We start from the raw sequence: 25,461 nt of genomic DNA, 5'->3' as shown, positions 1-25,461 counted from the left end.
TATGGTGGAATAACAATGTTGATGAGCCTAATGCACATGGTATTGCAGGCCAGTCTCCCATTCAACCACGCCCGATGCAGCTTAACTTCAGTGATCGGACGAGAACTGGTGTATTCTGCAATGGTTTGGCAGTAGGCTGAATATTCGTCCGAATTGTATGTCATTTAATGCTTCGTCTAGGCAAAAAATCATGGGAAAAAGTTAGAATGTACGGTGGAATAAAAATGTTCATCAGCCTACTGCACGTGGTATTCCCAGCCGGTCTCCCATGCAAATATTAACCACGCCCGATTCAGCTTAACTTCAGTGATCGGACGCGAACTGGTGTATTCTGCAATGGTTTGGCAATAGGCTGAATATTCGTCGGAATTGGATGTAATTTAATACTTCGGCTAGGCAAAAAATCCCGGGAAAAAGTTAACATGTATGGTGGAATAAAAATGTTGATGAGCCTAATGCACATGGTATTCCAGGCCGGTCTCCCATGCAACCACGCCCGATGCAGCTTAACTTCAGTGATCGGACGAGAACTGGTGTATTCTGCAATGGTTTGGCAGTAGGCTGAATATTCGTCGGAATTGGATGTAATTTAATACTTCGGCTAGGCAAAAAATCCCGGGAAAAATTTATTATGTACGGTGGAATAAAAATGTTGATGATCCTACTGCACGTGGTATTCCCAACCAGTCTCCCATGCAAGTACTATCCACGCCCGATGCAGCTTAACTTCAGTGATCGGACGAGAACTGGTGTATTCTGCAATGATTTGGCAGTAGGCTGAATATTTGTCAGAATTGGATGTCATTTAATGCAACAGCTAGGCAAAAAATCATGGGTAAAAGTTAGTATGTAACGTGGAATAAACATGTTGATGAGCCTACTGCACGTGGTATTCCCAGCCGGTCTCCCATGCAAGTACTAACCACGCCCGATGCAGCTTAAATTCAGTGATCGGACGAGAACTGGTGTGTTTTGCAATGGTTTGACAGTAGGCTGAATATTCGTCAGAATTGCATGTCTTTTAATGCTTCGTCTGGGCAAAAAATCATGGGAAAAAGTTAGAATGTAATGTGGAATAAAAATGTTCATCAGCCTACTGCACGTGGTATTCCCAGCCCGTCTCCCATGCAAGTACTAACCACGCCCGATGCAGCTTAACTTCAGTGATCGGACGAGAACTGGTGTGTTTTGCAATGGTTTGACAGTAGGCTGAATATTCGTCAGAATTGCATGTCTTTTAATGCTTCGGCTAAACAGAAAATCACGGGAAAAAGATAGTATGTATGGTGGAATAAAAATGTTGATAATCCTACTGCACGTGGTATTCCCAGAATGTCTCCTATGCAAGTACTAACCACGCCCGATGCAGCTTAACTTCAGTGATCGGACGAGAACTGCTGTATTCTGCAATGGTTTGGCAGTAGGCTGAATATTCGTCCGAATTTTATGTCATTTAATGCTTCGTCTAGGCAAAAAATCATGGGAAAAAGTTAGAATGTAATGTGGAATAAAAATGTTGATGGGCATACTGCATGTGGTATTCCCAGCCGGTCTCACGTGCAAGTCCTAACCATGCCCGATGCGGCTTAACTTCAGTGATCGAACGAGAACTGGAGTATTCTGCATTGGTTTGGCAGTAGGCTGAATATTCGTCGGAATTGGATTTCAATTAATGTTTCGGTTAGGCAAATAATAAAGGGAAAAAGATAGTATGTACGGTGGAATAAAAATGTTGATAAGCCTACTGCACGTGGTATTCCCAGCCGGTCTCCCATGCAAGTACTAACCACGCCCGATGCAGGTTAACTTCAGTGATCGGACAAGAACTGGTGTATTCTGCTATGGTTTGGCAGTAGCCGAATATTCGTCCGAATTGTATGTCTTTTAATGCTTCGTCTGGGCAAAAAATCATGGGAAAAAGTTAGAATGTAATGTGGAATAAAAATGTTGATGGGCCTACTGCACGTGGTATTCCCAGCCGGTCTCCCGTGCAAGTCCTAACCATGCCCGATGCAGGTTAACTTCAGTGATCGGACGAGAACTGCTGTATTCTGCAATGGTTTGGCAGTAGGCTGAATATTCGTCCGAACTGTATGTCATTTAATGCTTCGCCTAGGCAAAAAATCATGGGAAAAAGTTAGAATGTAATGTGGAATAAAAATGTTGATGGGCCTACTACACGTGGTATTCCCAGCCGGTCTCCCGTGCAAGTCCTAACCATGCCCGATGCAGCTTAACTTCAGTGGTCGGACGAGAACTCGAGTATTCTGCAATGGTTTGGCAATAGGCTGAATATTCGTCGGAATTGGATGTAATTTAATACTTCGGCTAGGCAAAAAATCCCGGGAAAAAGTTAATATGTATGGTGGAATAAAAATGTTGATGAGCCTAATGCACATGGTATTCCGGGCCGGTCTCCTATGCAACCACGCCCGATGCAGCTTAACTTCAGTGATCGGACGAGAACTGGTGTATTCTGCAATGGTTTGGCAGTAGGCAGAATATTTGTCGGAATTGGATTTCAATTAATACTTCGGCTAGGCAGAAAATCACGGGAAAAAGATAGTATGTATGGTGGAATAAAAATGTTGATAAGCCTACTGCACGTTGTATTCCCAGCAGGTCTCCTATGCAAGTACTAACCACGCCCGATGCAGCTTAACTTCAGTGATCGGACGAGAACTGCTGTATTCTGCAATGGTTTGGCAGTAGGCTGAATATTCGTCCGAATTTTATGTCATTTAATGCTTCGTCTAGGCAAAAAATCATGGGAAAAAGTTAGAATGTAATGTGGAATAAAAATGTTGATGGGCATACTGCACGTGGTATTCCCAGCCGGTCTCATGTGCAAGTACTAACCACGCCCGATGCAGCTTAACTTCAGTGATCGGACAAGAACTGGTGTATTCTGCAATGGTTTGGCAGTAGGCTGAATATTCGTCCGAATTGTATGTCTTTTAATGCTTCGTCTGGGCAAAAAATCATGGGAAAAAGTTAGTATGTACGGTGGAAAAAAATGTTGATAAGCCTGCTGCACGTGGCATCCCCAGCAGGTCTCCCATGCAAGTACTAACCACGCCCGATGCAGCTTAACTTCAGTGATCGGACGAGAACTGGTGTATTCTGCAATGGTTTGGCAGTAGGCTGAATATTCGTCGGAATTGGATGTAATTTAATACTTCGGCTATGCAAAAATTCCCGGGAAAATGTTAGTAAGTACGGTGGAATAAAAATGTTCATCAGCCTACTGCACGTGGTATTCCCAGCCCGTCTCCCATGCAAGTACTAACCAGCCCGATGCAGCTTAACTTCAGTGATCGGACGAGAACTGCTGTATTCTGCAATGGTTTGGCAGTAGGCTGAATATTCGTCCGAATTTTATGTAATTTAATGCTTCGTCTAGGCAAAAAATCATGGGAAAAAGTTAGAATGTAATGTGGAATAAAAATGTTGATGGGCATACTGCACATGGTATTCCCAGCCGGTCTCATGTGCAAGTCCTAACCATGCCCGATGCGGCTTAACTTCAGTGATCGGACGAGAACTGGAGTATTCTGCATTGGTTTGGCAGTAGGCTGAATATTCGTCGGAATTGGATTTCAATTAATGTTTCGGTTAGGCAAATAATAAAGGGAAAAAGATAGTATGTACGGTGGAATAAAAATGTTGATAAGCCTACTGCACGTGGTATTCCCAGCCGGTCTCCCATGCAAGTACTAACCAAGCCCGATGCAGCTAAACTTCAGTGATCGGACGAGAACTGGTGTATTCTGCTATGGTTTGGCAGTAGCCGAATATTCGTCAGAATTGGATGGAATTTAGTACTTCGGCTAGGCAAAAAATCCGGGGAAAAAGTTAGTATTTACGGTGGAATAAAAATGTTGATGAGCCTAGTGCACGTGGTATTCCCAGCCTGTCTCCCACGCAAGTACTAACCACGCCCGATGCAGCTTAACTTCAGTGATCGGACAAGAACTGGTGTATTCTGCAATGGTTTGGCAGTAGGCTGAATATTCGTCCGAATTGTATGTCTTTTAATGCTTCGTCTGGGCAAAAAATCATGGGAAAAAGTTAGAATGTAATGTGGAATAAAAATGTTGATGGGCCTACTGCACGTGGTATTCCCAGCCGGTCTCCCGTGCAAGTCCTAACCATGCCCGATGCGGCTTAACTTCAGTGATCGGACGAGAACTGGTGTATTCTGCAATGGTTTGGCAGTAGGCTGAATGTTCGTCGGAATTGGATTTCAATTAATGTTTCGGCTAGGCAAATAATAAAGGGAAAATGATAGTATGTACGGTGGAAAAAAAATGTTGATAAGCCTGCTGCACGTGGCATCCCCAGCAGGTCTCCCATGCAAGTACTAACCACGCCCGATGCAGCTTAACTTCGGTGATCGGACGAGAACTGGTGTACTCTGCAATGGTTTGTCAGTAGGCTGAATATTCGTCGGAATTGGATGTAATTTAATACTTCGGCTAGGCAAAAAATCCCGGGAAAAAGTTAGTCTGTACGGAGGAATAAAAATGTTGATGAGCCTAATGGACATGGTATTCCCAGCCGGTCTCCCATGCAAGAACTAACCACGCCCAATGCAGATTAACTTCAGTGATCCGATGAGAACTGGTTTTTTTTTTTTTGTTTCTCTTTTATTAAAGACAGACCCACTGGTCTGCCTTATTATAAAGAATTTACATGTCAAGGGATCATTTACATTACATAAATTGCATCAGATGCGTAAACACATAAAATAAAAGACTTAATATTACGTTTCAAATTGCTCATCATTTACAAGTATCCGGTTAAAAAATTCTCCGGATTATAATGTATAAACGTTTCTAGAATCACAGTTAGGTACTGTGGTGCAATTTCTAATTACGATGGGAATATGGATACATAGTAGCATAATATAAGTCTTCAAGGAATAGTTAATCTATAATTTATCCCATTGTCCATTGTAACTATGGAATTATTATAAGCATACAAACATTCAAAGTGGGCTAAGTCATCCCTTCGCAGGAAGCGATCATATTCAAATTGTATTTTGTTTTTTAATTGATATTTAAAATATTGTTTGAGGGGAATGTGATCTCCTTTGTTTATATAATATTTTCTTCGAATATATATACAATACTTTGTCAGCGATAAAAGCAAATTGATTGTATTCCAAAAATATTTATCATGTTTGTCTAAAAACCCAAAAATTATACTTTGTTGTTTGTCACCACTAAAAGATGGACACATTTTAAAAATTATTTCAAAAACGTATTTCCATAGTTGCTGTATTGTAGTACACTCTGTAAATAAATGAAGTGTATTTTCGTTTTCACATTTACAGAAATTACACAATGGAGAATCAATTTTCTCCATCTTATATAACGATACATTTGTAATAACAGCATTGTGAACAATCAGATAATCTAGATCCCTGAGGTATTTTTCTTTGGTATCCGTACGAATATTATTCCATATTTGTCTAAACTGTAAATTATTAAATTTGTTACACCAATATTCTGTACAGACAGGATTAAACTGTTGTGGGTGTATATCCACCTGGCATGAGTGAACCAATTGTGTTAATTCTTTTATCGAAAGTTTGCAGATATTCACGAGAGTGTCATCAATTTCGAACGCAACTACTGCGTTACACGTGGCAGAGTGGGTGTTTGATGCACAAAATTGAAGCCATTCCGAAGGTATCGAATTAAGTAGTTGTTGATATTGATTGGCAATCATTCGTTCACTCAGTTCAGATTGCGACGCACCACAAACTATTTCTACAATAGCCTCACATGTTAAAATACCAGGCACGACTTCATAGAAGAGGTCTTTAACCTTCACAATATCAGCATTAATATAATCTTTGAAAAAAAGAGGTACGCCATTGTTGGTTATGTATGAATTAAAAAACAATGGTTCATGCCAAATGTCATTATTTGACTGTAGAGGGCGCCATCTGTTATTTACAACCAGTCTCCAAGCTTTTAGTATCTCTTGATAAAAAGGGGGGACATCCCCACATTTTGAAATGTCAATATTTATTTTGAAAATACTGGAGTCTAATTTCATATTTCTATACTTGTTTAAACAATACCACATAAAATATTTAAACTTATGAGTACATTCGGGGTCCATCATTTTCTTTACCCATTTTAAACGAAATGCAGTCTTTTTCGTACCAATATCAACCAGGTTCAACCCTCCGTGACTTACTGGCCTAGTTAGAACGTCATATTTAATAAGGTGCTTTTTACCGCTCCAGAAAAAGTTTGTAATATTTGTTTTCAGTTTGTTTACATACACGTCAGGAATACTTAACACAGAGAGAGTGTACCATAGAGTTGATGATACTAGGCTATTGATAATTAAGATTTTACCACTGTATGTCAGTTTTCGGTGGGACCACTGTTTCATAATTTTGGTACACTTGTTAATTCTTTTTTCCCAATTGTCTTCCAAATAATTACAGTTTTCATTTCCAACAGTAATCCCTAGCAAGTTAATCTTATTTACACAGTGTTTTATGGGGAAAGGATTGTCAGTGCGCCCTCGCATTGTTCCGAGCCATAACAACTGCGTTTTATCATAGTTTAATTTTGCACCTGATGCGCCCTCATAGTCACTTAGAATTTCGAAAGACCTGTGCGCTGATTTGTCATCCCGGAGACTAAGCGTTGTGTCATCAGCATGTTGGTAAACAAGAGAAATATCTCGGCAGCCAGGCATACCAATGCCTGTGATTCCAGATGAGAACTGGTGTATACTGCAATGGTTTGGCAGTAGGCTGAATATTCGTTCGAATTGTATGTCATTGAATGTTTCGTCTAGGCAAAAAATTATGGGTAAAAGTTAGTATGTAATGTGAAATAAAAATGTTGATGAGCCTACAGCACGTGGTATTCCCAGCCGGTCTCCCATGCAAGTACTAACCACGCCCGATGCAGCTGAAATTCAGTGATCGGACGAGAACTGGTGTGTTCTGCAATGGTTTGACAGTAGGCTGAATATTCGTCAGAATTGCCTGTGGTTTAACGCTTTGGCTAGGCAAAAAATCCCGGGAAAAATTTGGTATGTACGGTGGAATAAAAATGTTGATAAGCCTACTGCACGTGGTATTCACAGCCGGTCTCCCATGCAAGTACTAACCAAGCCCGATGCAGCTTAACTTCAGTGATTGGACGAGAACTGGTGTATTCTGCAATGGTGTGGCAGTAGGCTAAATATTCGTCGGAATTGGATGTCATTTACTGCTACGGATAGGCAAAAAATCATGGGTAAAAGTTAGTATGTAATGTGGAATAAAAATGTTGATGAGCCTACTGGACGTGGTATTCTCAGCCATTCTCCCACGCAAGTACTAACCACGCCCGATGCAGCTTAACTTCAGAGATCGGACGAGAACTGGTGTATTCTGCAATGGTTTGGCAGTAGTCTGAATCTTCGTCGGAATTGGATGTAATTTAATACTTCGGCTAGGCAAAAAATCCAGGAAAAATATTACTATGTACAGTGGAATAAAATTTTTGATGAGCCTACTGCACGTGGTATTCCCAGCAGGTCTCCCGTGCAAGTACTAACCACGCCCGATGCGGCTTAACTTCAGTGATCGGACGAGAACTCGTGTATTCTGCAATGGTTTGGCAGTAGGCTGAATATTCGTCGGAATTGGATGTAATTTAATACTTCGGCTAGGCAAAAAATCACGGGAAAAAGTTAGTATGTAAGGTGGAATAAAAATGTTCACCAGCCTACAGCACGTGGTATTCCCAGCCGGTCTCCCATGCTAGTACTAACCGCGCCCGATTCAGCTTAACTTCAGTGATCGGACGCGAACTGGTGTATTCTGCAATGGTTTGGCAGTAGGCTGAATATTCGTCCGAATTGTATGTCATTTAATGCTTCGTCTAGACAAAAAATCATGGGAAAAAGTTAGAATGTAATGTGGAATAAAAATGTTGATGGGCCTACTGCACGTGGTATTCCCAGCCGGTCTCCCGTGCAAGTCCTAACCATGCCCGATGCAACTTAACTTCAGTGGTCAGAAGAGAACTGGTGTATTCTGCAATGGTTTGGCAGTAGGCTGAATATTCGTCGGAATTGGATGTAATTTAATACTTCGGCTAGGCAAAAAATCCCGGGAAAAAGTTAATATGTATGGTGGAATAAAAATGTTGATGAGCCTAATGCACATGGTATTCCAGGCCGGTCTCCCATGCAACCACGCCCGATGCAGCTTAACTTCAGTGATCGGACGAGAACTGGTGTATTCTGCAATGGTTTGGCAGTAGGCTGAATAATCGTCGGAATTGGATGTAATTTAATACTTCGGCTAGGCAAAAAATCCCGGGAAAAATTTATTATGTACGGTGGACTAAAAATGTTGATGAGCCTACTGCACGTGGTATTCCCAACCAGTCTCCCATGCAAGTACTATCCACGCCCGATGCAGCTTAACTTCAGTGATCTGACGAGAACTTGTGTATTCTGCAATGATTTGAAAGTGGGCTGAATATTTGTCGGAATTGGATGTCATTTAATGCTACGGCTAGGCAAAAAATCATGGGTAAAAGTTAGTATGTAACGTGGAATAAAAATGTTGATGAGCCTACTGCACGTGGTATTCCCAGCCGGTCTCCCATGCAAGTACTAACCACGCCCGATGCAGCTTAAATTCAGTGATCGGACGAGAACTGGTGTGTTTTGCAATGGTTTGACAGTAGGCTGAATATTCGTAAGAATTGCATGTCTTTTAATGCTTCGTCTGGGCAAAAAATCATGGGAAAAAGTTAGAATGTAATGTGGAATAAAAATGTTCATCAGCCTACTGCACGTGGTATTCCCAGCCCCTCTCCCATGCAAGTACTAACCACGCCCGATGCAGCTTAACTTCAGTGATCGGACGAGAACTGGTGTATTCTGCAATGGTTTGGCAGTAGGCTGAATATTTGTCGGAATTGGATTTCAATTAATGCTTCGGCTAGGCAGAAAATCACGGGAAAAAGATAGTATGTATGGTGGAATAAAAATGTTGATAAGCCTACTGCACGTGGTATTCCCAGAATGTCTCCTATGCAAGTACTAACCACGCCCGATGCAGCTTAACTTCAGTGATCGGACGAGAACTGCTGTATTCTGCAATGGTTTGGCAGTAGGCTGAATATTCGTCCGAATTTTATGTCATTTAATGCTTCGTCTAGGCAAAAAATCATGGGAAAAAGTTAGAATGTAATGTGGAATAAAAATGTTGATGGGCATACTGCACGTGGTATTCCCAGCCGGTCTCACGTGCAAGTACTAACCACGCCCGATGCAGCTGAAATTCAGTGATCGGACGAGAACTGGTGTGTTCTGCAATGGTTTGACAGTAGGCTGAATATTCGTCAGAATTGCCTGTGGTTTAACGCTTTGGCTAGGCAAAAAATCCCGGGAAAAATTTGGTATGTACGGTGGAATAAAAATGTTGATAAGCCTACTGCACGTGGTATTCACAGCCGGTCTCCCATGCAAGTACTAACCAAGCCCGATGCAGCTTAACTTCAGTGATTGGACGAGAACTGGTGTATTCTGCAATGGTGTGGCAGTAGGCTAAATATTCGTCGGAATTGGATGTCATTTACTGCTACGGATAGGCAAAAAATCATGGGTAAAAGTTAGTATGTAATGTGGAATAAAAATGTTGATTAGCCTACTGGACGTGGTATTCTCAGCCGTTCTCCCACGCAAGTACTAACCACGCCCGATGCAGCTTAACTTCAGAGATCGGACGAGAACTGGTGTATTCTGCAATGGTTTGGCAGTAGTCTGAATCTTCGTCGGAATTGGATGTAATTTAATACTTCGGCTAGGCAAAAAATCCAGGAAAAATATTACTATGTACAGTGGAATAAAATTTTTTGATGAGCCTACTGCACGTGGTATTCCCAGCAGGTCTCCCGTGCAAGTACTAACCACGCCCGATGCGGCTTAACTTCAGTGATCGGACGAGAACTCGTGTATTCTGCAATGGTTTGGCAGTAGGCTGAATATTCGTCGGAATTGGATGTAATTTAATACTTCGGCTAGGCAAAAAATCACGGGAAAAAGTTAGTATGTAAGGTGGAATAAAAATGTTCACCAGCCTACAGCACGTGGTATTCCCAGCCGGTCTCCCATGCTAGTACTAACCGCGCCCGATTCAGCTTAACTTCAGTGATCGGACGCGAACTGGTGTATTCTGCAATGGTGTGGCAGTAGGCTGAATATTCGTCAGAATTGGATGTAATTTAATAATTCGGCTAGGCAAAAAATCCCGGGAAAAAGTTAGTATGTATGGTGGAATAACAATGTTGATGAGCCTAATGCACATGGTATTCCAGGCCAGTCTCCCATTCAACCACGCCCGATGCAGCTTAACTTCAGTGATCGGACGAGAACTGGTGTATTCTGCAATGGTTTGGCAGTAGGCTGAATATTCGTCCGAATTGTATGTCATTTAATGCTTCGTCTAGACAAAAAATCATGGGAAAAAGTTAGAATGTAATGTGGAATAAAAATGTTGATGGGCCTACTGCACGTGGTATTCCCAGCCGGTCTCCCGTGCAATTCCTAACCATGCCCGATGCAACTTAACTTCAGTGGTCAGAAGAGAACTGGTGTATTCTGCAATGGTTTAGCAGTAGGCTGAATATTCGTCGGAATTGGATGTAATTTAATACTTCGGCTAGGCAAAAAATCCCGGGAAAAAGTTAATATGTATGGTGGAATAAAAATGTTGATGAGCCTAATGCACATGGTATTCCAGGCCGGTCTCCCATGCAACCACGCCCGATGCAGCTTAACTTCAGTGATCGGACGAGAACTGGTGTATTCTGCAATGGTTTGGCAGTAGGCTGAATAATCGTCGGAATTGGATGTAATTTAATACTTCGGCTAGGCAAAAAATCCCGGGAAAAATTTATTATGTACGGTGGACTAAAAATGTTGATGAGCCTACTGCACGTGGTATTCCCAACCAGTCTCCCATGCAAGTACTATCCACGCCCGATGCAGCTTAACTTCAGTGATCTGACGAGAACTTGTGTATTCTGCAATGATTTGAAAGTGGGCTGAATATTTGTCGGAATTGGATGTCATTTAATGCTACGGCTAGGCAAAAAATCATGGGTAAAAGTTAGTATGTAACGTGGAATAAAAATGTTGATGAGCCTACTGCACGTGGTATTCCCAGCCGGTCTCCCATGCAAGTACTAACCACGCCCGATGCAGCTTAAATTCAGTGATCGGACGAGAACTGGTGTGTTTTGCAATGGTTTGACAGTAGGCTGAATATTCGTAAGAATTGCATGTCTTTTAATGCTTCGTCTGGGCAAAAAATCATGGGAAAAAGTTAGAATGTAATGTGGAATAAAAATGTTCATCAGCCTACTGCACGTGGTATTCCCAGCCCGTCTCCCATGCAAGTACTAACCACGCCCGATGCAGCTTAACTTCAGTGATCGGACGAGAACTGGTGTATTCTGCAATGGTTTGGCAGTAGGCTGAATATTTGTCGGAATTGGATTTCAATTAATGCTTCGGCTAGGCAGAAAATCACGGGAAAAAGATAGTATGTATGGTGGAATAAAAATGTTGATAAGCCTACTGCACGTGGTATTCCCAGAATGTCTCCTATGCAAGTACTAACCACGCCCGATGCAGCTTAACTTCAGTGATCAGACGAGAACTGCTGTATTCTGCAATGGTTTTGCAGTAGGCTGAATATTCGTCCGAATTTTATGTCATTTAATGCTTCGTCTAGGCAAAAAATCATGGGAAAAAGTTAGAATGTAATGTGGAATAAAAATGTTGATGGGCATACTGCACGTGGTATTCCCAGCCGGTCTCACGTGCAAGTCCTAACCATGCCCGATGCGGCTTAACTTCAGTGATCGGACGAGAACTGGAGTATTCTGCATTGGTTTGGCAGTAGGCTGAATATTCGTCGGAATTGGATTTCAATTAATGTTTCGGTTAGGCAAATAATAAAGGGAAAAAGATAGTATGTACGGTGGAATAAAAATGTTGATAAGCCTACTGCACGTGGTATTCCCAGCCGGTCTCCCATGCAAGTACTAACCAAGCCCGATGCAGCTTAACTTCAGTGATCGGACGAGAACTGGTGTATTCTGCTATGGTTTGGCAGTAGCCGAATATTCGTCGGAATTGGATGTAATTTAGTACTTCGGCTAGGCAAAAAATCCGGGGAAAATGTTAGTATTTACGGTGGAATAAAAATGTTGATGAGCCTAGTGCTCGTGGTATTCCCAGCCAGTCTCCCACGCAAGTACTAAACACGCCCGATGCAGGTTAACTTCAGTGATCGGACAAGAACTGGTGTATTCTGCAATGGTTTGGCAGTAGGCTGAATATTCGTCGGAATTGGATGTAATTTAATACTTCGGCTAGGCAAAAAATCCCGGGAAACCGTTAGTATGTACAGTGGAATAAAAATGTTCATCAGCCTACTGCACGTGGTATTCCCAGCCCGTCTCCCATGCAAGTACTAACCACGCCCGATGCAGCTTAACTTCAGTGATCGGAAGAGAACTGGTGTATTCTGCAATGGTTTGGCAGTAGGCTGAATATTTGTCGGAATTGGATTTCAATTAATGCTTCGGCTAGGCAGAAAATCACGGGAAAAAGATAGTATGTATGGTGGAATAAAAATGTTGATAAGCCTACTGCACGTGGTATTCCCAGCAGGTCTCCTATGCAAGTACTAACCACGCCCGATGCAGCTTAACTTCAGTGATCGGACGAGAACTGCTGTATTCTGCAATGGTTTGGCAGTAGGCTGAATATTCGTTGGAATTGGATTTCAATTAATGTTTCGGTTAGGCAAATAATAAAGGGAAAAAGATAGTATGTACGGTGGAATAAAAATGTTGATAAGCCTACTGCACGTGGTATTCCCAGCCGGTCTCCCATGCAAGTACTAACCAAGCCCGATGCAGCTTAACTTCAGTGATCGGACGAGAACTGGTGTATTCTGCTATGGTTTGGCAGTAGCCGAATATTCGTCAGAATTGGATGTAATTTAGTACTTCGGCTAGGCAAAAAATCCGGGGAAAAAGTTAGTATTTACGGTGGAATAAAAATGTTGATGAGCCTAGTGCACGTGGTATTCCCAGCCGGTCTCCCACGCAAGTACTAACCACGCCCGATGCAGCTTAACTTCAGTGATCGGACAAGAACTGGTGTATTCTGCAATGGTTTGGCAGTAGGCTGAATATTCGTCCGAATTGTATGTCTTTTAATGCTTCGTCTGGGCAAAAAATCATGGGAAAAAGTTAGAATGTAATGTGGAATAAAAATGTTGATGGGCCTACTGCACGTGGTATTCCCAGCCGGTCTCCCGTGCAAGTCCTAACCATGCCCGATGTGGCTTAACTTCAGTGATCGGACGAGAACTGGTGTATTCTGCAATGGTTTGGCAGTAGGCTGAATATTCGTCGGAATTGGATTTCAATTAATGTTTCGGCTAGGCAAATAAGAAAGGGAAAAAGATAGTATGTACGGTGGAAAAAAAATGTTGATAAGCCTGCTGCACGTGGCATCCCCAGCAGGTCTCCCATGCAAGTACTAACCACGCCCGATGCAGCTTAACTTCGGTGATCGGACGAGAACTGGTGTACTCTGCAATGGTTTGTCAGTAGGCTGAATATTCGTCGGAATTGGATGTAATTTAATACTTCGGCTAGGCAAAAAATCCCGGGAAAAAGTTAGTCTGTACGGAGGAATAAAAATGTTGATGAGCCTAATGGACATGGTATTCCCAGCCGGTCTCCCATGCAAGAACTAACCACGCCCAATGCAGATTAACTTCAGTGATCCGATGAGAACTGGTGTATACTGCAATGGTTTGGCAGTAGGCTGAATATTCGTTCGAATTGTATGTCATTGAATGTTTCGTCTAGGCAAAAAATCATTGGTAAAAGTTAGTATGTAATGTGAAATAAAAATGTTGATGAGCCTACAGCACGTGATATTCCCAGCCGGTCTCCCATGCAAGTACTAACCACGCCCAATGCAGCTGAAATTCAGTGATCGGACGAGAACTGGTGTGTTCTGCAATGGTTTGACAGTAGGCTGAATATTCGTCAGAATTGCCTGTGGTTTAACGCTTTGGCTAGGCAAAAAATCCCGGGAAAAATTTGGTATGTACGGTGGAATAAAAATGTTGATAAGCCTACTGCACGTGGTATTCACAGCCGGTCTCCCATGCAAGTACTAACCAAGCCCGATGCAGCTTAACTTCAGTGATTGGACGAGAACTGGTGTATTCTGCAATGGTGTGGCAGTAGGCTAATTATTCGTCTTAATTGGATGTCATTTACTGCTACGGATAGGCAAAAAATCATGGGTAAAAGTTAGTATGTAATGTGGAATAAAAATGTTGATGAGCCTACTGGACGTGGTATTCTCAGCCGTTCTCTCATGCAAGTACTAACCACGCCCGATGCAGCTTAACTTCAGAGATCGGACGAGAACTGGTGTATTCTGCAATGCTTTGGCAGTAGTCTGAATCTTCGTCGGAATTGGATGTAATTTAATACTTCGGCTAGGCAAAAAATCCAGGAAAAATATTACTATGTACAGTGGAATAAAATTTTTGATGAGCCTACTGCACGTGGTATTCCCAGCCGATCTCCCATGCAAGTACTAACCATGCCCGATGCAGATTAACTTCAGTGATCGGACGAGAACTGGTTTATTCTGCATTGGTTTGGCAGTAGGCTGAATATTCGGCGCAATTGGATGTCATTTAATGCTTCGGCTAGGCAAAAAATCAAGGAAAAAAAGTTAGTATGCAATGTGGAATAAAAATGTTGATGAGCCTATTGCACGTGGTATTCTCAGCAGGTCTCCCGTGCAAGTACTAACCACGCCCAATGCGGCTTAACTTCAGTGATCGGACGAGAACTCGTGTATTCTGCAATGGTTTGGCAGTAGGCTGAATATTCGTCGGAATTGGATGTAATTTAATACTTCGGCTAGGCAAAAAATCACGGGAAAAAGTTAGTATGTACGGTGGAATAAAAATGTTCATCAGCCTACAGCACGTGGTATTCCCAGCCGGTCTCCCATGCTAGTACTAACCGCGCCCGATTCAGCTTAACTTCAGTGATCGGACGCGAACTAGTGTATTCTGCAATGGTGTGGCAGTAGGCTGAATATTCGTCAGAATTGGATGTAATTTAATAATTCGGCTAGGCAAAAAATCCCGGGAAAAAGTTAGTATGTATGGTGGAATAACAATGTTGATGAGCCTAATGCACATGGTATTCCAGGCCAGTCTCCCATTCAACCCACGCCCGATGCAGCTTAACTTCAGTGATCGGACGAGAACTGGTGTATTCTGCAATGGTTTGGCAGTAGGCTGAATATTCGTCCGAATTGTATGTCATTTAATGCTTCGTCTAGGCAAAAAATCATGGGAAAAAGTTAGAATGTAATGTGGAATAAAAATGTTGATGGGCCTACTGCACGTGGTATTCCCAGCCGGTCTCCCGTGCAAGTCCTAACCATGCCCGATGCAACTTAACTTCAGTGGTCAGAAGAGAACTGGTGTATTCTGCAATGGTTTGGCAGTAGGCTGAATATTCGTCGGAATTGGATGTAATTTAATACTTCGGCTAGGCAAAAAATCCCGGGAAAAAGTTAATATGTATGGTGGAATAAAAATGTTGATGAGCCTAATGCACATGGTATTCCAGGCCGGTCTCCCATGCAACCACGCCCGATGCAGCTTAACTTCAGTGATCGGACGAGAACTGGTGTATTCTGCAATGGTTTGGCAGTAGGCTGAATAATCGTCGGAATTGGATGTAATTTAATACTTCGGCTAGGCAAAAAATCCCGGGAAAAATTTATTATGTACGGTGGACTAAAAATGTTGATGAGCCTACTGCACGTGGTATTCCCAACCAGTCTCCCATGCAAGTACTATCCACGCCCGATGCAGCTTAACTTCAGTGATCTGACGAGAACTTGTGTATTCTGCAATGATTTGGCAGTAGGCAGAATATTTGTCGGAATTGGATGTCATTTAATGCTACGGCTAGGCAAAAAATCATGGGTAAAAGTTAGTATGTAACGTGGAATAAAAATGTTGATGAGCCTACTGCACGTGGTATTCCCAGCCGGTCTCCCATGCAAGTACTAACCACGCCCGATGCAGCTTAAATTCAGTGATCGGACGAGAACTGGTGTGTTTTGCAATGGTGTGACAGTAGGCTGAATATTCGTCAGAATTGCATGTGGTTTATCGCTTTGGCTAGGCAAAAAATCCCCGGAAAAATTTGGTATGTTCGGTGGAATAAAAATGTTGATAAGCCTACTGAACGTGGTATTCCCATCCGGTCTCCCATGCAAGTACTGACCAAGCCCGATGCAGCTTAACTTCAGTGATCGGACGAGAACTGGTGTATTCTTCAATGGTTTGGCAGTAGGCTGAATATTCGTCGGAATTGGATGTCATTTACTGCTACGGATAGGCAAAAAATCATGGGTAAAAGTTAGTATGTAATGTGGAATAAAAATGTTGATGAGCCTACTGCACGTGGTATTCCCAGCCGGTCTCCCATGCAAGTACTAACCACGCCCGATGCAGCTTAACTTCAGTGATCATACGAGAACAGGTGTATTCTGCAATGGTTTGGCAGTAGGCTGGATATTCGTCGGAATTGGATGTAATTTTATACTTCGGCTAGGCAAAAAATCCCGGGAAAAAGTTAGTATGTACGGTGGAATAAAAATGTTGATGAGCCTAATGCACGTGGTATTCCTAGCCGGTCTCCCATGCAAGTACTAACCACGCCCGATGCAGCTTAACTTCAGTGATCGGACGAGAACTGGTGTATTCTGCAATAAAAATGTTCATCAGACTACTGCATGTGGTATTCCCAGCCGGTCTCCCATGCAAGTACTAACCACGCCCGATGCAGCTTAACTTCAGTGATCGGACGAGAACTGGTGTATTCTGCATTGATTTGGCAGTAGGCTGAATATTCGTCGGAACTGGATGTCATTTAATGCTACGGCTAGGCAAAAAATCGTGGGAAAAAGTTGGTATGTAATGAGGAATAAAAATGTTGATGAGCCTACTGCACGTGGTATTCCCAGCCGGTCTCGCGTGCAAGAACTAACCACGCCCGATGCGGCTTAACTTCAGTGATCGGACGAGAACTGGTGTATTCTGCAATAAAAATGTTCATCAGCCTACTGCACGTGGTATTCCCAGCCGGTCTCCCATGCAAGTACTAACCACGCCCAATGCAGCTTAACTTCAGTGATCGGACAAGAACTGGTGTGTTCTGCAATGGTTTGGGAGTAGGCTGAGTATTCGTCAGAATTGGATGTCGCTTAACGATTCGGCTAGGCAAAAAATCCCGTGAAAAGTTTGGTATGTACGGTGGAATAAAGATGTTGATAAGCCTACTGCAAGTGGTATTCCCAGCCAGTCTCCCATGCAAGTACTAACCACGCCAGATGCAGCTTAACTTCAGTGATCGAACGAGAACTGGTGTATTCTGCAATGGTTTGGCAGTAGGCTGAATATTCGTCGGAATTGGATGTCATTTAATGCTACAGCTAGGCAGAAAATCATAGGAAAAAGTTATTATGTAATGTGGAATAAAAATGTTGATGAGCCTACTGCACGTGGTATTCCCAGTCGGTCTCCCATGCAAGTACTAACCACGCCCGATGCAGCTTAACTTCAGTGATCGGACGAGAACTGGTGAATTCTGCAATGGGTTGGCAGTAGGCTGAATATTTGTCGGAATTGGATGACATTTAATGCTACGGCTAGGCAAAAAATCATAGGAAAAAGTTATTATGTAATGTGGAATAAAAATGTTGATGAGCCTACTGCACGTCGTATTCCCAGCCGGTCTCCCATGCAAGTAGTAACCACGCCCAATGCAGCTTAACTTCAGTGATCCGACGAGAACTGGTGTATTCTGCAATGGTTTGGCAGTAGGCTGAATATTCGTTCGAAATGTATGTCATTTAATGTTTCGTCTAGGCAAAAAATCCCTGGAAAAAGTTAGAATGTAATGTGGAATAAAAATGTTGATGGGCCTACTGCACGTGGCATTCCCAGCAGGTCTCCCATGCAAGTACTAACCACGCCCGATGCAGCTTAAATTCAGTGATCGGACGAGAACTGGTGTGTTTTGCAATGGTTTGACAGTAGGCTGAATATTCGTCAGAATTGCATGTGGTTTATCGCTTTGGCTAGGCAAAAAATCCCCGGAAAAATTTGGTATGTTCGGTGGAATAAAAATGTTGATAAGCCTACTGAACGTGGTATTCCCATCCGGTCTCCCATGCAAGTACTGACCAAGCCCGATGCAGCTTAACTTCAGTGATCGGACGAGAACTGGTGTATTCTGCAATGGTTTGGCAGTAGGCTGAATATTCGTCGGAATTGGATGTCATTTACTGCTACGGATAGGCAAAAAATCATGGGTAAAAGTTAGTATGTAATGTGGAATAAAAATGTTGATGAGCCTACTGCACATGGTATTCCCAGCCGGTCTCCCATGCAAGTACTAACCACGCCCGATGCAGCTTAACTTCAGTGATCGGACGAGAACAGGTGTATTCTGCAATGGTTTGGCAGTAGGCTGGATATTCGTCGGAATTGGATGTAATTTTATACTTCGGCTAGGCAAAAAATCCCGGGAAAAAGTTAGTATGTAATGAGGAATAAAAATGTTGATGAGCCTACTGCACGTGGTATTCCCAGCCGGTCTCGCGTGCAAGAACTAACCACGCCCGATGCGGCTTAACTTCAGTGATCGGACGAGAACTGGTGTATTCTGCAATAAAAATGTTCATCAGCCTACTGGTGTATTCTGCAATGGTTTGGCAGTAGGCTGAATATTCGTTCGAAATGTATGTCATTTAATGTTTCGTCTAGGCAAAAAATCCCTGGAAAAAGTTAGAATGTAATGTGGAATAAAAATGTTGATGGGCCTACTGCACGTGGCATTCCCAGCAGGTCTCCCATGCAAGTACTAACCACGCCCGATGCAGCTTAAATTCAGTGATCGGACGAGAACTGGTGTGTTTTGCAATGGTTTGACAGTAGGCTGAATATTCGTCAGAATTGCATGTGGTTTATCGCTTTGGCTAGGCAAAAAATCCCCGGAAAAATTTGGTATGTTCGGTGGAATAAAAATGTTGATAAGCCTACTGAACGTGGTATTCCCATCCGGTCTCCCATGCAAGTACTGACCAAGCCCGATGCAGCTTAACTTCAGTGATCGGACGAGAACTGGTGTATTCTGCAATGGTTTGGCAGTAGGCTGAATATTCGTCGGAATTGGATGTCATTTACTGCTACGGATAGGCAAAAAATCATGGGTAAAAGTTAGTATGTAATGTGGAATAAAAATGTTGATGAGCCTACTGCACATGGTATTCCCAGCCGGTCTCCCATGCAAGTACTAACCACGCCCGATGCAGCTTAACTTCAGTGATCGGACGAGAACAGGTGTATTCTGCAATGGTTTGGCAGTAGGCTGGATATTCGTCGGAATTGGATGTAATTTTATACTTCGGCTAGGCAAAAAATCCCGGGAAAAAAGTTAGTATGTAATGAGGAATAAAAATGTTGATGAGCCTACTGCACGTGGTATTCCCAGCCGGTCTCGCGTGCAAGAACTAACCACGCCCGATGCGGCTTAACTTCAGTGATCGGACGAGAACTGGTGTATTCTGCAATAAAAATGTTCATCAGCCTACTGCACGTGGTATTCCCAGCCGGTCTCCCATGCAAGTACTAACCACGCCCAATGCAGCTTAACTTCAGTGATCGGACAAGAACTGGTGTGTTCTGCAATGGTTTGGGAGTAGGCTGAGTATTCGTCAGAATTGGATGTCACTTAACGCTTCGGCTAGGCAAAAAATCCCGTGAAAAGTTTGGTATGTACGGTGGAATAAAGATGTTGATAAGCCTACTGCAAGTGGTATTCCCAGCCAGTCTCCCATGCAAGTACTAACCACGCCAGATGCAGCTTAACTTCAGTGATCGAACGAGAACTGGTGTATTCTGCAATGGTTTGGCAGTAGGCTGAATATTCGTTGGAATTGGATGTCATTTAATGCTACAGCTAGGCAGAAAATCATAGGAAAAAGTTATTATGTAATGTGGAATAAAAATGTTGATGAGCCTACTGCACGTGGTATTCCCAGTCGGTCTCCCATGCAAGTACTAACCACGCCCGATGCAGCTTAACTTCAGTGATCGGACGAGAACTGGTGAATTCTGCAATGGGTTGGCAGTAGGCTGAATATTTGTCGGAATTGGATGACATTTAATGCTACGGCTAGGCAAAAAATCATAGGAAAAAGTTATTATGTAATGTGGAATAAAAATGTTGATGAGCCTACTGCACGTCGTATTCCCAGCCGGTCTCCCATGCAAGTAGTAACCACGCCCAATGCAGCTTAACTTCAGTGATCCGACGAGAACTGGTGTATTCTGCAATGGTTTGGCAGTAGGCTGAATATTCGTTCGAAATGTATGTCATTTAATGTTTCGTCTAGGCAAAAAATCCCTGGAAAAAGTTAGAATGTAATGTGGAATAAAAATGTTGATGGGCCTACTGCACGTGGCATTCCCAGCAGGTCTCCCATGCAAGTACTAACCACGCCCGATGCAGCTGGCAAAAAATCATGGGAAAAAGTTAGTATGTAATGTGGAATAAAAGTGTTGATGAGCCTACTGCACGTGGTATTCTCAACCGGTCTCCCATGCAAGTACTAACCACGCCCGATGCAACTTAACTTCAGTGATCAGAAGAGAACTGGTGTAATCTGCAATGCATTGGCAGTAGGCTGAATATTCGGTGGAATTGGATGTCGTTTAATGCTTCGGCTAAACAAAAAATCCCGCGAAAAAGTTAATATGTACAATGGAATAAAAATGTTGATGAGCCCACTGAACGTGGTATTCCCATCCGGTCTCCCATGCAAGTACTAACCACGCCCGATACAACTTAACTTCAGTGACCGGAAGAGAACTGGTGTATTGTGCAATGGTTTGGCAGTAGGCTGAATATTCATCGGAATTGGATGTCATTTAATGTTTCGTCTAGGCAAAACATCCCGGGAAAAAGTTAGAATGTATGGTGGAATAAAAATGTTGATGAGCCTAATGGACATGGTATTCCAAGCCGGTCTCCCATGCAAATATTAACCACGCCCGATGCAGCTTAACTTCAGTGATAGGACGAGAACTGGTGTATTCTGCAATGGTTTGGCAGTAGGCTGAATATTCGTCAGAATTGGATGTCGTTTAATGCTTCGGCTAGGCAAAACATCCCGGGAAAAAGTTAGAATGTATGGTGGAATAAAAATGTTGATGAGCCTAATGGACATGGTATTCCCAGCCGGTCTCCCATGCAAGAACTAACCACGCCCAATGCAGATTAACTTCAGTGATCCGATGAGAACTGGTGTATACTGCAATGGTTTGGCAGTAGGCTGAATATTCGTTCGAATTGTATGTCATTGAATGTTTCGTCTAGGCAAAAAATCATGGGAAAAAGTTAGTATGTAATGTGGAATAAAAATGTTGTTGAGCCTACTGCACGTGGTATTCCAAGCCGGTCTCCCATGCAAATATTAACCACGCCCGATGCAGCTTAACTTCAGTGATCGGACGAGAACTGGTGTATTCTGCAATGGTTTGGCAGTAGGCTGAATATTCGTCAGAATTGGATGTCGTTTAATGCTTCGGCTAGGCAAAAAATCCCGGGAAAAAGTTGGTATGTAAGGTGGAATGAAAATGTTGATAAGCCTACTGCACGTGGTATTCCCAGCCGGTCTCCCATGCAAGTACTAACCACGCCCAATGCAGCTTAACTTCAGTGATCGGACAAGAACTGGTGTGTTCTGCAATGGTTTGGGAGTAGGCTGAGTATTCGTCAGAATTGGATGTCGCTTAACGCTTCGGCTAGGCAAAAAATCCCGTGAAAAGTTTGGTATGTACGGTGGAATAAAGATGTTGATAAGCCTACTGCAAGTGGTATTCCCAGCCAGTCTCCCATGCAAGTACTAACCACGCCAGATGCAGCTTAACTTCAGTGATCGAACGAGAACTGGTGTATTCTGCAATGGTTTGGCAGTAGGCTGAATATTCGTCGGAATTGGATGTCATTTAATGCTACAGCTAGGCAAAAAGTCATAGGAAAAAGTTATTATGTAATGTGGAATAAAAATGTTGATGAGCCTACTGCACGTGGTATTCCCAGTCGGTCTCCCATGCAAGTACTAACCACGCCCGATGCAGCTTAACTTCAGTGATCGGACGAGAACTGGTGAATTCTGCAATGGGTTGGCAGTAGGCTGAATATTTGTCGGAATTGGATGTCATTTAATGCTACGGCTAGGCAAAAAATCATAGGAAAAAGTTATTATGTAATGTGGAATAAAAATGTTGATGAGCCTACTGCACGTCGTATTCCCAGCCGGTCTCCCATGCAAGTAGTAACCACGCCCAATGCAGCTTAACTTCAGTGATCCGACGAGAACTGGTGTATTCTGCAATGGTTTGGCAGTAGGCTGAATATTCGTTCGAAATGTATGTCATTTAATGTTTCGTCTAAGCAAAAAATCCCTGGAAAAAGTTAGAATGTAATGTGGAATAAAAATGTTGATGGGCCTACTGCACGTGGCATTCCCAGCAGGTCTCCCATGCAAGTACTAACCACGCCCGATGCAGCTGGCAAAAAATCATGGGAAAAAGTTAGTATGTAATGTGGAATAAAAGTGTTGATGAGCCTACTGCACGTGGTATTCTCAACCGGTCTCCCATGCAAGTACTAACCACGCCCGATGCAACTTAACTTCAGTGATCAGAAGAGAACTGGTGTAATCTGCAATGCATTGGCAGTAGGCTGAATATTCGGTGGAATTGGATGTCGTTTAATGCTTCGGCAAAACAAAAAATCCCGCGAAAAAGTTAATATGTACGGTGGAATAAAAATGTTGATGAGCCCACTGAACGTGGTATTCCCATCCGGTCTCCCATGCAAGTACTAACCACGCCCGATACAACTTAACTTCAGTGACCGGAAGAGAACTGGTGTATTGTGCAATGGTTTGGCAGTAGGCTGAATATTCATCGGAATTGGATGTCATTTAATGTTTCGTCTAGGCAAAACATCCCGGGAAAAAGTTAGAATGTATGGTGGAATAAAAATGTTGATGAGCCTAATGGACATGGTATTCCCAGCCGGTCTCCCATGCAAGAACTAACCACGCCCAATGCAGATTAACTTCAGTGATCCGATGAGAACTGGTGTATTCTGCAATGGTTTGGCAGTAGGCTGAATATTCGTTCGAATTGTATGTCATTGAATGTTTCGTCTAGGCAAAAAATCATGGGAAAAAGTTAGTATGTAATGTGGAATAAAAATGTTGTTGAGCCTACTGCACGTGGTATTCCAAGCCGGTCTCCCATGCAAATATTAACCAAGCCCGATGCAGCTTAACTTCAGTGATAGGACGAGAACTGGTGTATTCTGCAATGGTTTGGCAGTAGGCTGAATATTCGTCAGAATTGGATGTCGTTTAATGCTTCGGCTAGGCAAAACATCCCGGGAAAAAGTTAGAATGTATGGTGGAATAAAAATGTTGATGAGCCTAATGGACATGGTATTCCCAGCCGGTCTCACATGCAAGAACTAACCACGCCCAATGCAGATTAACTTCAGTGATCCGATGAGAACTGGTGTATACTGCAATGGTTTGGCAGTAGGCTGAATATTCGTTCGAATTGTATGTCATTGAATGTTTCGTCTAGGCAAAAAATCATGGGAAAAAGTTAGTATGTAATGTGGAATAAAAATGTTGTTGAGCCTACTGCACGTGGTATTCCAAGCCGGTCTCCCATGCAAATATTAACCACGCCCGATGCAGCTTAACTTCAGTGATCGGACGAGAACTGGTGTATTCTGCAATGGTTTGGCAGTAGGCTGAATATTCGTCAGAATTGGATGTCGTTTAATGCTTCGGCTAGGCAAAAAATCCCGGGAAAAAGTTGGTATGTAAGGTGGAATGAAAATGTTGATAAGCCTACTGCACGTGGTATTCCCAGCCGCTCTCCCATGCAAGTACTAACCACGCCCGATGCAGCTTAACTTCAGTGATCGGACGAGAACTGGTAGTGGCAAAGTACTGAAAAGTAGTGGCAAAGTGCTGAAAAGAGTGGCAAAGTACTGAAAAGTTGTGGCAAAGTCGTGGCAAAGTACTGACAAGTGTGGCAAAGTACTGAAAAGTTGTGGCAAAGTGCTGAAAATTAGCTGCAAAGTACTGAAAAGCAGTGGCAAAGTGTTGAAAAGTGTGGCAAAGTGATGAAAAGTAGTGGCAAAGTATTGAAAAGTGTGGCAAAGTACTCAAAAGTTGTGGCAATGTCGTGGCAAAGTTCTGAAAAGTGTGGCAAAGTACTGAAAAGTTGTGGCAAAGTGCTGAAAAGTAGTGGCAATATACTGAAAAGCAGTGGCAAAGTCCTGAAAAGTGTGGCCAAGTACTGAAAAGTTGTGACAAAGTCGTGGCAAAGTACTGAAAAGTGTGACAAAGTACTGAAAAGTTGTGGCAAAGTCGTGGCAAAGTACTTAAAATTGTTGCAAAGTACTGAAAAGTTGTGGCAAAGTGCTGAAACGTAGTGGCAAAGTACTGAAAAGTAGTGGCAAAGTGCTGAAAAGTGTGGCAAAGTACTATAAAGTTGTGGCAAAGTGCTAATAAGTAGTGGCAAAGTACTGAAAAGTTGTGGCAAAGTACTGAAAGGCGGTGGCAAAGTGCTGAAAAGTGTGGCAAAGTACTATAAAGTTGTGGCAAAGTGCTGAAAAGTAGTGGCAAAGTACTGAAAGTGTGGAAAAGTACTGAAAAGTTGTGGCAAAGTCGTGGCAAAGTGCTGAAAAGTGTGGCAAAGTACTGAAAAGTTGTGGCAAAGTGCTGAAAAGTAGAGGAAAAGTACTGAAAAGTGTGGCAAAGTACTGAAACGTTGAGGCAAAGTGCTGAAAAGTAGTGGCAAAGTACTGAAAAGTAGTGGCAAAGTGCTGAAAAATGTGGCAAAGTACTGAAAAGTTGTGGCAAGGTGCTGAAAAGTAGTGGCAAAGTACAGAAAAGCAGTGACAAAGTACTGAAAAGTGTGGCAAAGTACTGAAAAGTTGTGGAAAAGTACTGAAAAGTGTGGCAAAGTACAGAAAAGTTGTTGCAAAGTGCTGAAAAGTAGTGGCAAAGTACTGAAAAGTAGTGGCAAAGTGCTGAAAAGTGTGGCAAAGTACTGAAAAGTTGTGGCAAAGTCGTGGCAATGTACTGAAAAGAGTGGCAAAGTACTGAAAAGTTGTGGCAAGTGCTGAAAAGTAGTGGCAAAGTACTGAAAAGTTGTGGCAAAGTAGTGGCAAATTACTGGAAAGTGTGGCA

The 25,461-nt window shown here is 42.7% G+C and overlaps 82 pseudogenes; all 82 read right to left on the bottom strand.

Annotated features, from left to right (window-relative positions):
* Positions 1-233: 233 nt before the first annotated feature.
* Positions 234-353, bottom strand: LOC146726768 (5S ribosomal RNA; annotated as a pseudogene).
* A 305-nt stretch (positions 354-658) lies between these two features.
* On the bottom strand, positions 659-778 carry LOC146726767 (5S ribosomal RNA; annotated as a pseudogene).
* Positions 779-874: 96 nt separating this feature from the next.
* LOC146726766 (5S ribosomal RNA) lies at positions 875-994 on the bottom strand (annotated as a pseudogene).
* A 96-nt stretch (positions 995-1,090) lies between these two features.
* Positions 1,091-1,210, bottom strand: LOC146726765 (5S ribosomal RNA; annotated as a pseudogene).
* A 96-nt stretch (positions 1,211-1,306) lies between these two features.
* On the bottom strand, positions 1,307-1,426 carry LOC146726764 (5S ribosomal RNA; annotated as a pseudogene).
* A 312-nt stretch (positions 1,427-1,738) lies between these two features.
* On the bottom strand, positions 1,739-1,858 carry LOC146726763 (5S ribosomal RNA; annotated as a pseudogene).
* Positions 1,859-1,953: 95 nt separating this feature from the next.
* On the bottom strand, positions 1,954-2,073 carry LOC146726762 (5S ribosomal RNA; annotated as a pseudogene).
* A 521-nt stretch (positions 2,074-2,594) lies between these two features.
* On the bottom strand, positions 2,595-2,714 carry LOC146726761 (5S ribosomal RNA; annotated as a pseudogene).
* Positions 2,715-2,810: 96 nt separating this feature from the next.
* Positions 2,811-2,930, bottom strand: LOC146726760 (5S ribosomal RNA; annotated as a pseudogene).
* Positions 2,931-3,025: 95 nt separating this feature from the next.
* LOC146726759 (5S ribosomal RNA) lies at positions 3,026-3,145 on the bottom strand (annotated as a pseudogene).
* Positions 3,146-3,241: 96 nt separating this feature from the next.
* LOC146726758 (5S ribosomal RNA) lies at positions 3,242-3,360 on the bottom strand (annotated as a pseudogene).
* Positions 3,361-3,672: 312 nt separating this feature from the next.
* On the bottom strand, positions 3,673-3,792 carry LOC146726757 (5S ribosomal RNA; annotated as a pseudogene).
* A 95-nt stretch (positions 3,793-3,887) lies between these two features.
* LOC146726756 (5S ribosomal RNA) lies at positions 3,888-4,007 on the bottom strand (annotated as a pseudogene).
* Positions 4,008-4,103: 96 nt separating this feature from the next.
* On the bottom strand, positions 4,104-4,223 carry LOC144356141 (5S ribosomal RNA; annotated as a pseudogene).
* Positions 4,224-4,319: 96 nt separating this feature from the next.
* LOC144356142 (5S ribosomal RNA) lies at positions 4,320-4,439 on the bottom strand (annotated as a pseudogene).
* Positions 4,440-6,881: 2,442 nt separating this feature from the next.
* LOC146726755 (5S ribosomal RNA) lies at positions 6,882-7,001 on the bottom strand (annotated as a pseudogene).
* Positions 7,002-7,097: 96 nt separating this feature from the next.
* LOC146726754 (5S ribosomal RNA) lies at positions 7,098-7,217 on the bottom strand (annotated as a pseudogene).
* Positions 7,218-7,313: 96 nt separating this feature from the next.
* LOC146726753 (5S ribosomal RNA) lies at positions 7,314-7,433 on the bottom strand (annotated as a pseudogene).
* Positions 7,434-7,529: 96 nt separating this feature from the next.
* On the bottom strand, positions 7,530-7,649 carry LOC146726752 (5S ribosomal RNA; annotated as a pseudogene).
* A 96-nt stretch (positions 7,650-7,745) lies between these two features.
* LOC146726751 (5S ribosomal RNA) lies at positions 7,746-7,865 on the bottom strand (annotated as a pseudogene).
* Positions 7,866-7,961: 96 nt separating this feature from the next.
* On the bottom strand, positions 7,962-8,081 carry LOC146726750 (5S ribosomal RNA; annotated as a pseudogene).
* A 305-nt stretch (positions 8,082-8,386) lies between these two features.
* Positions 8,387-8,506, bottom strand: LOC146726749 (5S ribosomal RNA; annotated as a pseudogene).
* Positions 8,507-8,602: 96 nt separating this feature from the next.
* On the bottom strand, positions 8,603-8,722 carry LOC146726748 (5S ribosomal RNA; annotated as a pseudogene).
* A 96-nt stretch (positions 8,723-8,818) lies between these two features.
* Positions 8,819-8,938, bottom strand: LOC146726747 (5S ribosomal RNA; annotated as a pseudogene).
* A 96-nt stretch (positions 8,939-9,034) lies between these two features.
* Positions 9,035-9,154, bottom strand: LOC146726746 (5S ribosomal RNA; annotated as a pseudogene).
* A 96-nt stretch (positions 9,155-9,250) lies between these two features.
* On the bottom strand, positions 9,251-9,370 carry LOC146726745 (5S ribosomal RNA; annotated as a pseudogene).
* Positions 9,371-9,466: 96 nt separating this feature from the next.
* LOC146726744 (5S ribosomal RNA) lies at positions 9,467-9,586 on the bottom strand (annotated as a pseudogene).
* A 96-nt stretch (positions 9,587-9,682) lies between these two features.
* On the bottom strand, positions 9,683-9,802 carry LOC146726743 (5S ribosomal RNA; annotated as a pseudogene).
* Positions 9,803-9,899: 97 nt separating this feature from the next.
* On the bottom strand, positions 9,900-10,019 carry LOC146726742 (5S ribosomal RNA; annotated as a pseudogene).
* A 96-nt stretch (positions 10,020-10,115) lies between these two features.
* LOC146726741 (5S ribosomal RNA) lies at positions 10,116-10,235 on the bottom strand (annotated as a pseudogene).
* Positions 10,236-10,965: 730 nt separating this feature from the next.
* On the bottom strand, positions 10,966-11,085 carry LOC146726740 (5S ribosomal RNA; annotated as a pseudogene).
* A 96-nt stretch (positions 11,086-11,181) lies between these two features.
* On the bottom strand, positions 11,182-11,301 carry LOC146726739 (5S ribosomal RNA; annotated as a pseudogene).
* A 96-nt stretch (positions 11,302-11,397) lies between these two features.
* LOC146726738 (5S ribosomal RNA) lies at positions 11,398-11,517 on the bottom strand (annotated as a pseudogene).
* Positions 11,518-11,613: 96 nt separating this feature from the next.
* LOC146726737 (5S ribosomal RNA) lies at positions 11,614-11,733 on the bottom strand (annotated as a pseudogene).
* A 312-nt stretch (positions 11,734-12,045) lies between these two features.
* LOC146726736 (5S ribosomal RNA) lies at positions 12,046-12,165 on the bottom strand (annotated as a pseudogene).
* A 95-nt stretch (positions 12,166-12,260) lies between these two features.
* Positions 12,261-12,380, bottom strand: LOC146726735 (5S ribosomal RNA; annotated as a pseudogene).
* Positions 12,381-12,476: 96 nt separating this feature from the next.
* On the bottom strand, positions 12,477-12,596 carry LOC146726734 (5S ribosomal RNA; annotated as a pseudogene).
* Positions 12,597-12,692: 96 nt separating this feature from the next.
* LOC146726733 (5S ribosomal RNA) lies at positions 12,693-12,812 on the bottom strand (annotated as a pseudogene).
* A 96-nt stretch (positions 12,813-12,908) lies between these two features.
* Positions 12,909-13,028, bottom strand: LOC146726732 (5S ribosomal RNA; annotated as a pseudogene).
* Positions 13,029-13,123: 95 nt separating this feature from the next.
* Positions 13,124-13,243, bottom strand: LOC146726731 (5S ribosomal RNA; annotated as a pseudogene).
* Positions 13,244-13,339: 96 nt separating this feature from the next.
* Positions 13,340-13,459, bottom strand: LOC146726730 (5S ribosomal RNA; annotated as a pseudogene).
* Positions 13,460-13,555: 96 nt separating this feature from the next.
* LOC146726729 (5S ribosomal RNA) lies at positions 13,556-13,675 on the bottom strand (annotated as a pseudogene).
* A 96-nt stretch (positions 13,676-13,771) lies between these two features.
* LOC146726728 (5S ribosomal RNA) lies at positions 13,772-13,891 on the bottom strand (annotated as a pseudogene).
* Positions 13,892-13,987: 96 nt separating this feature from the next.
* Positions 13,988-14,107, bottom strand: LOC146726727 (5S ribosomal RNA; annotated as a pseudogene).
* A 96-nt stretch (positions 14,108-14,203) lies between these two features.
* On the bottom strand, positions 14,204-14,323 carry LOC146726726 (5S ribosomal RNA; annotated as a pseudogene).
* Positions 14,324-14,419: 96 nt separating this feature from the next.
* Positions 14,420-14,539, bottom strand: LOC146726725 (5S ribosomal RNA; annotated as a pseudogene).
* Positions 14,540-14,635: 96 nt separating this feature from the next.
* On the bottom strand, positions 14,636-14,755 carry LOC146726724 (5S ribosomal RNA; annotated as a pseudogene).
* A 97-nt stretch (positions 14,756-14,852) lies between these two features.
* On the bottom strand, positions 14,853-14,972 carry LOC146726723 (5S ribosomal RNA; annotated as a pseudogene).
* Positions 14,973-15,068: 96 nt separating this feature from the next.
* Positions 15,069-15,188, bottom strand: LOC146726722 (5S ribosomal RNA; annotated as a pseudogene).
* A 306-nt stretch (positions 15,189-15,494) lies between these two features.
* LOC146726721 (5S ribosomal RNA) lies at positions 15,495-15,614 on the bottom strand (annotated as a pseudogene).
* Positions 15,615-15,919: 305 nt separating this feature from the next.
* Positions 15,920-16,039, bottom strand: LOC146726720 (5S ribosomal RNA; annotated as a pseudogene).
* A 96-nt stretch (positions 16,040-16,135) lies between these two features.
* LOC146726719 (5S ribosomal RNA) lies at positions 16,136-16,255 on the bottom strand (annotated as a pseudogene).
* Positions 16,256-16,351: 96 nt separating this feature from the next.
* Positions 16,352-16,471, bottom strand: LOC146726718 (5S ribosomal RNA; annotated as a pseudogene).
* A 96-nt stretch (positions 16,472-16,567) lies between these two features.
* On the bottom strand, positions 16,568-16,687 carry LOC146726717 (5S ribosomal RNA; annotated as a pseudogene).
* A 214-nt stretch (positions 16,688-16,901) lies between these two features.
* On the bottom strand, positions 16,902-17,021 carry LOC146726716 (5S ribosomal RNA; annotated as a pseudogene).
* A 214-nt stretch (positions 17,022-17,235) lies between these two features.
* Positions 17,236-17,355, bottom strand: LOC146726715 (5S ribosomal RNA; annotated as a pseudogene).
* A 96-nt stretch (positions 17,356-17,451) lies between these two features.
* On the bottom strand, positions 17,452-17,571 carry LOC146726714 (5S ribosomal RNA; annotated as a pseudogene).
* Positions 17,572-17,667: 96 nt separating this feature from the next.
* Positions 17,668-17,787, bottom strand: LOC146726713 (5S ribosomal RNA; annotated as a pseudogene).
* A 96-nt stretch (positions 17,788-17,883) lies between these two features.
* On the bottom strand, positions 17,884-18,003 carry LOC146726712 (5S ribosomal RNA; annotated as a pseudogene).
* A 96-nt stretch (positions 18,004-18,099) lies between these two features.
* Positions 18,100-18,219, bottom strand: LOC146726711 (5S ribosomal RNA; annotated as a pseudogene).
* A 96-nt stretch (positions 18,220-18,315) lies between these two features.
* LOC146726710 (5S ribosomal RNA) lies at positions 18,316-18,435 on the bottom strand (annotated as a pseudogene).
* A 96-nt stretch (positions 18,436-18,531) lies between these two features.
* On the bottom strand, positions 18,532-18,651 carry LOC146726709 (5S ribosomal RNA; annotated as a pseudogene).
* Positions 18,652-18,999: 348 nt separating this feature from the next.
* Positions 19,000-19,119, bottom strand: LOC146726708 (5S ribosomal RNA; annotated as a pseudogene).
* Positions 19,120-19,215: 96 nt separating this feature from the next.
* LOC146726707 (5S ribosomal RNA) lies at positions 19,216-19,335 on the bottom strand (annotated as a pseudogene).
* Positions 19,336-19,431: 96 nt separating this feature from the next.
* LOC146726706 (5S ribosomal RNA) lies at positions 19,432-19,551 on the bottom strand (annotated as a pseudogene).
* A 215-nt stretch (positions 19,552-19,766) lies between these two features.
* On the bottom strand, positions 19,767-19,886 carry LOC146726705 (5S ribosomal RNA; annotated as a pseudogene).
* A 96-nt stretch (positions 19,887-19,982) lies between these two features.
* Positions 19,983-20,102, bottom strand: LOC146726704 (5S ribosomal RNA; annotated as a pseudogene).
* Positions 20,103-20,198: 96 nt separating this feature from the next.
* LOC146726703 (5S ribosomal RNA) lies at positions 20,199-20,318 on the bottom strand (annotated as a pseudogene).
* A 96-nt stretch (positions 20,319-20,414) lies between these two features.
* LOC146726702 (5S ribosomal RNA) lies at positions 20,415-20,534 on the bottom strand (annotated as a pseudogene).
* Positions 20,535-20,749: 215 nt separating this feature from the next.
* Positions 20,750-20,869, bottom strand: LOC146726701 (5S ribosomal RNA; annotated as a pseudogene).
* Positions 20,870-20,965: 96 nt separating this feature from the next.
* Positions 20,966-21,085, bottom strand: LOC146726700 (5S ribosomal RNA; annotated as a pseudogene).
* A 312-nt stretch (positions 21,086-21,397) lies between these two features.
* On the bottom strand, positions 21,398-21,517 carry LOC146726699 (5S ribosomal RNA; annotated as a pseudogene).
* A 96-nt stretch (positions 21,518-21,613) lies between these two features.
* LOC146726698 (5S ribosomal RNA) lies at positions 21,614-21,733 on the bottom strand (annotated as a pseudogene).
* A 96-nt stretch (positions 21,734-21,829) lies between these two features.
* LOC146726697 (5S ribosomal RNA) lies at positions 21,830-21,949 on the bottom strand (annotated as a pseudogene).
* Positions 21,950-22,045: 96 nt separating this feature from the next.
* LOC146726696 (5S ribosomal RNA) lies at positions 22,046-22,165 on the bottom strand (annotated as a pseudogene).
* Positions 22,166-22,261: 96 nt separating this feature from the next.
* LOC146726695 (5S ribosomal RNA) lies at positions 22,262-22,381 on the bottom strand (annotated as a pseudogene).
* Positions 22,382-22,477: 96 nt separating this feature from the next.
* LOC146726694 (5S ribosomal RNA) lies at positions 22,478-22,597 on the bottom strand (annotated as a pseudogene).
* A 215-nt stretch (positions 22,598-22,812) lies between these two features.
* On the bottom strand, positions 22,813-22,932 carry LOC146726693 (5S ribosomal RNA; annotated as a pseudogene).
* Positions 22,933-23,028: 96 nt separating this feature from the next.
* LOC146726692 (5S ribosomal RNA) lies at positions 23,029-23,148 on the bottom strand (annotated as a pseudogene).
* A 96-nt stretch (positions 23,149-23,244) lies between these two features.
* On the bottom strand, positions 23,245-23,364 carry LOC146726691 (5S ribosomal RNA; annotated as a pseudogene).
* A 96-nt stretch (positions 23,365-23,460) lies between these two features.
* LOC146726690 (5S ribosomal RNA) lies at positions 23,461-23,580 on the bottom strand (annotated as a pseudogene).
* Positions 23,581-23,892: 312 nt separating this feature from the next.
* On the bottom strand, positions 23,893-24,012 carry LOC146726689 (5S ribosomal RNA; annotated as a pseudogene).
* Positions 24,013-25,461: the final 1,449 nt, after the last annotated feature.

Source organism: Saccoglossus kowalevskii, unplaced genomic scaffold (assembly GCF_978046115.1).
Source record: "Saccoglossus kowalevskii unplaced genomic scaffold, keSacKowa6.1 SCAFFOLD_24, whole genome shotgun sequence".
In the NCBI taxonomy this organism is placed as follows: Eukaryota; Metazoa; Hemichordata; class Enteropneusta; family Harrimaniidae; genus Saccoglossus; species Saccoglossus kowalevskii.
The sequence above is the reverse complement of the archived record's forward strand: the minus strand, read 5'-3'. Positions and strand labels throughout refer to the sequence as shown.